Source organism: Orycteropus afer, unplaced genomic scaffold, assembly GCF_000298275.1.
Source record: "Orycteropus afer afer isolate SDZICR_OR568_19922 unplaced genomic scaffold, OryAfe1.0 scaffold01358, whole genome shotgun sequence".
Lineage (NCBI taxonomy): Eukaryota > Metazoa > Chordata > Mammalia > Tubulidentata > Orycteropodidae > Orycteropus > Orycteropus afer.
This window is the reverse complement of record NW_006922945.1, coordinates 44631-52057: the sequence shown is the minus strand read 5'-3', so window position 1 is coordinate 52057 and position 7427 is coordinate 44631. Positions and strand designations below refer to the sequence as shown.

Below are 7427 nucleotides of genomic sequence, written 5' to 3'. Positions count from 1 at the left end.
TCTTCTGTGTCTGTGTTAATTGGTTTCCCTTTTCTTTGTTGAAGAGGGTCTGTGCAATCCTTCTGCCTAGTCCGCCATCTTGCCGGAACTCCTCAATATCATTGGTTTTTGATCATATGCTACCTCCTGAAATGTTGGACATCGACCAACTTTTTTTGATACAGTCTCTGTGTATCTTCTTTTGATGCTTCCTGCATCATTCAATGTTTTGCTTATAGAATCCTTCCATATCACAACTTGAGTCTTGAATTTTCTCTTCAGTTCTTTTGGCTTGAGAAATGCTGAGCATGTTCTTCCCTTTTGGTTTTCTAACTCCAGATTTTTGCACATTTCATTATAATACTTTACTTTGCCTCCTTGAGTCACCCTTTGAAATCTTCTTTGGTTCTTTCATTTCAGCATTTCTTCCATTCACTTTAGTTACTCTCTGTTCAAGAGCAAGTCTCAGAGTCTATTCTGACATCCGTTTTGGTCTTTTCTTCCTTCCTTGTCTTTTTGGTGACCATTAGCTTTCTTCACATATGATGTTCTTGATGTTATCCCACAACTCATCTGGTTCAGTCATTTGGTGTTCAATGTATCAGATCTATTCTTCAGATGGCCTATAAATTCAGGTGGCATATAATCGAGGTTTTGACTAATGATATTGAGCTTCTCCATCATCTCTCTCCACAGACATAGTTGATTTGATTTCTGGGTATTCCATTTGTATAGCCACCATTTATGTTGTTGAAAAAATGTATTTGCAGTGAATAAGTTGTTGGTCTTGCAAAATTCTATCATGCAATCTCCGGCATCATTTCTACCATGAGGGCCAAATTTTCCAACTACTGATGCTTCTTTTTTGTGTGCAACTTTTCCATTACTATCATCAATAATTACCAATACATCTTGATTGCATGTTTGGTCAATTTCAGACTGCAAAAGTTAGTAAAAACCTTCAATTTCTTCATCTTTGGCTTGAGGGGTTGGTGCATAAATTTGAAGAGTGGTCATATTAACTGGTCTTCTTTGTAGGTGTAAGGATATTAGCCTATCATTGACAGCATTGTACTTTAGGGCAGATCTTGAGGTTTTTTGTTTTTGTTTTTGTTTTGTTTTGACAAGAAAAGCAACACCATTCCTCTTCAATTTGTCATTCCTGACATAGTAGATAATATGATTATCTAATTCAAAATGGCCAAAACCAGTCATTTTAGCTCACTAATGCCTGTGATATTGATCTTTATGTGTTCCATTTCATTTTTGACAGTGTCCAGTTTTCCTAGATTCATACTTCATACATTCTATGTTCCAATTATTAATGGATGTTGGCAGCTGTTTCTTCCCATTTTGAGTTGTGCCTCATCATCAGATGAAGGTCCCAGAAGCTTTACTCCATCCATATCCTTAAGGTCAATTCTACTTTGGGGAGGCAGCTCTTCCCCAGTCAGATTTTGAGTGCCTTCCAACCTGAAGGGTTCATCCTTGGGCACTATATTAGACAATGTTTCATGGTTCTTCCTAAAGTTTTCCAGTAATATATCAGTGTTTCACTGCTATTCATAGGTTTTCAGCAGCCAGTTTTTTCAAAAGTGGATGGCCCCATCCTTCTTCCAGGTCTGTCTTCAGGAAGGTCTGTTCAAACCTGTCCACCATGGGTGACCCTGCTGGTATTTGAAATAGCAGTGGCCCAGCCTATGGCCTCACAGCCACATAAAAGCCACCAAAGTACAACAAACTGACACATGAATGATGAGGAGAATTATTAGTGCTATTCACACTACCTTTTAATATCTTTAGTTCCTCACATACTTAGAGGCTTAGAAATAGTGTGTTTTGAAACAGTGGATTTTCTCTCTAGACAACTACTGGATCTGCTATAACCTCTCAGAAATATGGCTAATATTTAAAGAAGGAACTTCATGATGTTTGTAGTCAGAAACATATAGTTTATTAGGAGTGTGTTCTTTCCTCAAGAGGGTTCAAAACCACACACACTCATCTGCCTTTTACAATTCCCAACAATTCTGTACTTTTCTTCTTTTTAAAGCATGTTTTGCATACTCACATTATAGGACGGATTGCCTTGAAACGTTTCCCCATTTCTACTCCCTGGGTCTCCTCATCACCCAGGGTGGCTCTGTCAGCATAAGGAAGACAAGGAAAAGGGAGGAAATAGAAAAAACAGAATTGAGTTGCTGAAGATTTCTTGAATTCAAACAAGTAGTCTGCCACCATGGTAATGTGCTCAGTAATCCTCTGTTCCCCTTTCCAGTGTCATTGAAGAGCAAAACAGAAAAGGAGGCACTGAAAGAAGAGAGAAAGAACAGGCTTGAGCATGTCATGTGGCATTCCCTTGGGAATTCTGAGCAGGGCTTGAAGCATGGAACAGCCAGAGGTTAGGAAGCAGGAAACTTCTGCCCTGTCTCACCTATTCTCCCCCTTCTAGCCCTCCTCTCCCTCTACTAGCCCATCCAGAGTTTTGGAAAATTGGATCTCATTTTCGGACATAAACAGCAATGGAGTGCATAAAAATTTGGTTCTATGAGTGGATAATATAGAATAAATTAGTACTCTAAGTATTTGAAATGACAAATGCCTCAATAATGTTTTGAAAGAACAACTGAAAAATGAGTTTTCAAGTACTTGAAGAGCTGAGTTGGGAGAGCACTAGACTAAATATCTAAAGGCCCCTGTTTAATATCTGGTTCCTTCAGCTTTAATTAATTTTGCACAATTACTTTCTTATAAAACAGTTGAATTCCAACATTTTGTATTCTAATAGAACTGAATAGAACATCCAAATAACACAGATTATGTAAAAAAGAAGGAAAAAAAAAAAACTATATGCATGTCTAGGAGTTCTGTTGGTGCAGTGTTTAAGTGCTGGGCTACTCACTGAAAGGTCAGTGGTTCAAATCCACCAGCTGCTCTGCAGAAGAAAGATGTGGCAGGCTATTCCCACAGAGATTACATCCATGAAAACCCTATGCAGCAAGTGTACCCTGTCCTGCAGGGTCACTATTAGTCAGAATTGACTTGATAGCAATGGGTTGATTTTTATACTTTTTACTGATTTGGGCAAATCCAATCAAGCTATATACATACGTATATCTAATAATCATCCACTCCTTTATTTACATGTTCCTAGGTTTACTATAATTAGGAATTGACTCCATGACAATGGGTTTGGTTTTTGATGTAAGGTTGCTGTGAATCAGAATCGACACAACAGAATGGGTTTGCTTTGGTTTTGAAGTATTCCATAAAGTGCTAACCAATATTTTGCATGTTTAATTGAAACATTTAAAAATAAGGAACTGAAATTCAGTAAGGAAACGTAGGAATTTATAGAGTAAGAAATTCCAATATGCTACATGCTGTTACACTTATGATACATCCCTGCCATGATGTTATATGGTGTGTGTGTATGTATGTGTAGGGAAAAAAAAAGAAACAAAAACCAAATTCACTGCTGTCAAGTCAAATCTGACTCATAGCCCTGCTTGGGTTTCCAAGGAGGTATCACTACAGAAGTAGATTGCCCAATCTTCCTTCCACAGAGTGGCTGGTAGGTTTGAACCACCAACCTTCTGGTTAGCAGTCAAATGCCTTAGGCACTAAGCCACCAGAACTCCCGTGTGTGTATAGATGTGTTTAATCACAAGAAATGATAAAAATCCTAGAGATAAAGAATCACTATCTTTATATGAGGAAGGTCCATAGGTGGCATAAATGGTTTGGGGTGAGGAATGCAATGGTAATTACCAAAGGGTTCAAATTAGTGGGATCAGGGAAGAAAAGGCCTGGCCATCTGTTTACTTAAAAATTTGTAGGTTACTAATGGGGTAATTCCCACTCATGATGACAACATCTGTTGACCTTAATTTTAACAGAAGCTACACCCATAGCATTATCTTAAAAACAAACAACTCTGCTACATAGAAGGTAATAATTATTTGCCATTCTTTTTGTCTTACAATGAAGACAAAACATTGTGTAAAACATTTATTTGAATCAGTACTCTCTTTTTTCTTGAATATATATGTTAGTCCTTTTGAAATGTTAGATTTATTTGTTTCTATTTGCATTCAAATTTAGACTATTTTCACACATACTTAAGTTAGTTTTATTTACTTTATTGTCTAGTAAAACATTAATATGTTTCCAAGAGTCAACAGAATAAAGAAAGCTACATTCAGAGAAGTTACAATTAGACTTTAGGAAATCCATCTGGTGTAGACCATCCACCAGGAACTGTCCTTTCTTTCTAGTAGTTAAGTATCCTTCTCTTTCTATAACTGTGTTCAAGAGAGTGCAATGTAGGGAGTTTGGAAACATCAGAAATGAACATGAAATGATCTTATCTTGATAAATTAGTCCTCAATGCCTGAGGTAACGGTCATGTAGATGCCTCCATAAGATAATATAATATCACTCAGAGATCTAGCTCATCGGTAGAGTATATAGTTAGCATGCATGAGGTCCTGGGTTCAATCCCAGTATCTCCGTATAACTTTCCTGACAATGCCCAACCACAGGTTTTCTTAACTCTCAGAAACTCACTTCTTTCTTTAATAATGAACTCGTTGGGACATTAGTGCTCCCTTATAATTACCTTTCGTCATTTTTATTATCCATAAATTCTCTCCAAGCACTCAACAATCAGTGGTACATGGGCCACCAACTACATGCCTGAAGATTAAGCAAACCTTTAAAAGATTTCACCTCTCAAGCTACAGAACTGACATCGACGAGGATGGGATTCGAACCCATGCGTGCAGAGCACAATGGATTAGCAGTCCATCGCCTTAACCACTCGGCCACCTCGTCTCACAAAACAATTGAAGAAAAATTGAGTTTTAAGAGGCTAGAGTGTGCTTAGGAAATCAATGTTCCTTATCTGGGATAGAGAATAATAGGATTCTCAAATGTTAGGTAAGAAATAATTTTTTCCTACCAAAGATGAGTCATTTCCTTGTCTCATGTTCTTCTCTGGCATGTTCTAAAAGGTTGAGAAGTAGATATTTAACCCAGGCTTGGGCTAGAGAGGCAAAGATTCACTGCTTTATCTTGTCTACCTCTCATTCACTGACTTAGATGTGGAATAGATAAAAGCCATTAATGTGCATAGCAACTTCTTTGTCTATTTATCCTGAGCTCAGTCTCTGGGTGTAGTTCAGAAAGTTCCACCTCTTAAAGATGCTGCCAGAGAAAAAATTAGAGCACTAATCCTGAACACCCAAGGGTCAAAAGAGAAAAGCACGGACACTTTAGCCCAAAGACCTCTGGTAAGGTCTTCATTGTTTCAGGACATTTGTCACATCCTTGTGGAATGATTCTGCATTCCCTTATACATATTTTCAATTACTGATACTGAAAAAAGTAATCAATGAGAATTTGATCCTACAGTCCAGAATATGAACTGAAAGGGATTTTGTGTTTGACCTAAACCAGGAGAAAATCTTCTGATTGAATCCTATAGAAGGAGTCTTGAAGGTGAGGAAAAAGTTTTCTCCATAAGAAAGGAGGGATAGGTTATGGTGAAAGAAGTGAAAATCCAAGAGACCTGGAGGTCTTTCATAAAGCATGGTCCCTTTTTCTATTATCTCCAAAAACGGTAACTATCCACCTTCTACTAGTCTGTCATATTCCATCCCTAAGCCTATTTGGAGCTCACCTACATGACTTGGGAGGGACTTACCTATGTTGCCTCAACACCTGTACTTGGACTGAGGAGAAGGTGGCTTAGAAGCAGTTATTACTGATTGTAAGGAACTTGTGACTTTCTGTGCTTACAGTCCCCCTCCTGAGACTCCTTTTAAGCTAAGAGCAGGATGTGAAGAGTAGAGAAACCAGATAGAATTTCTTTAGGAACAAGTTGTGTTTCAATAGGCTTGATGTGTTGTTGTTAAGTGCCGTCAAGTCATCTCCAACTCAAAGCGACCGTATACACAGCAGAATGAAATACTTCCCGGTCTTGTGCCAGCCTCACGATCCCTGCTATACCTTAGGCCATTGTTGCAGCCACTGTGTCTATCCATCTCATTGAGGGCCTTCCCTTTCTTCATTGACCATCCACTTTACCAAGCATGATATCCTTCTCCAGGGAACAGTTCCTTCTGACAACAGGACCAAAGCAGGTGAGAGGAAGTCTGGCCATTCTCGCTTCCAAGGAGCATTCTGACTGCACTTCCTCCAGGAGATTTGTTAGTTCTTTTAGAAGACCATGGTCCTTTAAACATTCTTCTCCAACACAACCACTCAAAAGCATCAACCCTTCTTCGGACTTCCTTATTCATTGTCCAGCTCTCACATGTATAAGAAGTGATTGAAAATAACACAGCTTGGGTTAGGTGCATCTTAGTCTTCAAGGAGATATCTTTGCTCTTCATCACTTGAAAGAGGTCTTTTGCAGCAGATTTGCACAATGCAATATATCATCTGTTGTCTTGACTACTGCTTCCATTGGTGTTGATTGCATTACCAAGTAATATGAAATCCTTGACAACTTCAATCTTTTCTCCATCACTGTGAAGCTGTTAATTGGACCAGTTGTGAGGATTTTTGTTTTCTTTATATTGAGATGTAATCCATATTGCAGACTGTATTCTTCAATCTTTATCAGTAAGTACTTCAAGTCATCCTCACTTTCAGCGAGCAAAGTTGTGTCATCAGCATAACGCAGGTTGTTAATGAGTCTTCCTCCATTCCTGATGCCACATTCTTCTTCATACAATCCACCAAATAATTCTTGGATTATTTGCTCAGCATACAAGTTGAATAAGTATGGTGAAAGGATTCAACCCTGATGCACTCCCTTCTTGATTTTGAACCATGCAATATCCCCTTGTTCTGTTTGAACAACAGCCTCCCCATCTATATACAGGTTCCTCATGTTTACAATTAAGTGTTCTGGAATTCCCATTATTCTCAATGTTATCCACAATTTGTTATGATCAACACAATCAAATGCTTTTGCATAGTCAATAAAACATAAGTAAACATCTTTCTGGAATTTTTTGCTTTCAGCTAAGATCCATCTGACATCAGCAATGATATACCTCATTCCACATCCTCTTCTGAATCCAGCTTGCATTTCTGGAATCTCTCTATCAATATACTCTGCAACCATTTTTTTAATTATCTTCAGTAAGATTTTACTTGCATGCAATATTAATGATATTGTTCAGTAATTTCCACATTCTGTGGGTTCACCTTTCTTTGAAATGGGTACAAATATGGATCTCTTCCAGTCAGTTGGCCAGGTAGCTGTCTTCCAAATCTCTTGGTATAGCCTGAGTGAGTGCCTCCAGTGGGGCATCTGTTTGTTGAAACATCTCAGTGGGTATTCCACCAATTCCTGAAGTCTTGATCTTCGCTTATTCTTTCAGTGCAGCTTTGACTTCTTCTTTCAGTACCATTGGTTCTTGAAAATATGCCAC

The 7427-nt window shown here is 38.3% G+C and overlaps 1 non-coding gene across 1 annotated transcript; it reads right to left on the bottom strand.

Moving 5' to 3' along the window:
* Positions 1-4733: 4733 nt before the first annotated feature.
* Positions 4734-4815, bottom strand: TRNAS-GCU. Its single transcript has one exon. It is a non-coding gene; the product is annotated as a tRNA-Ser (tRNA).
* Positions 4816-7427: the final 2612 nt, after the last annotated feature.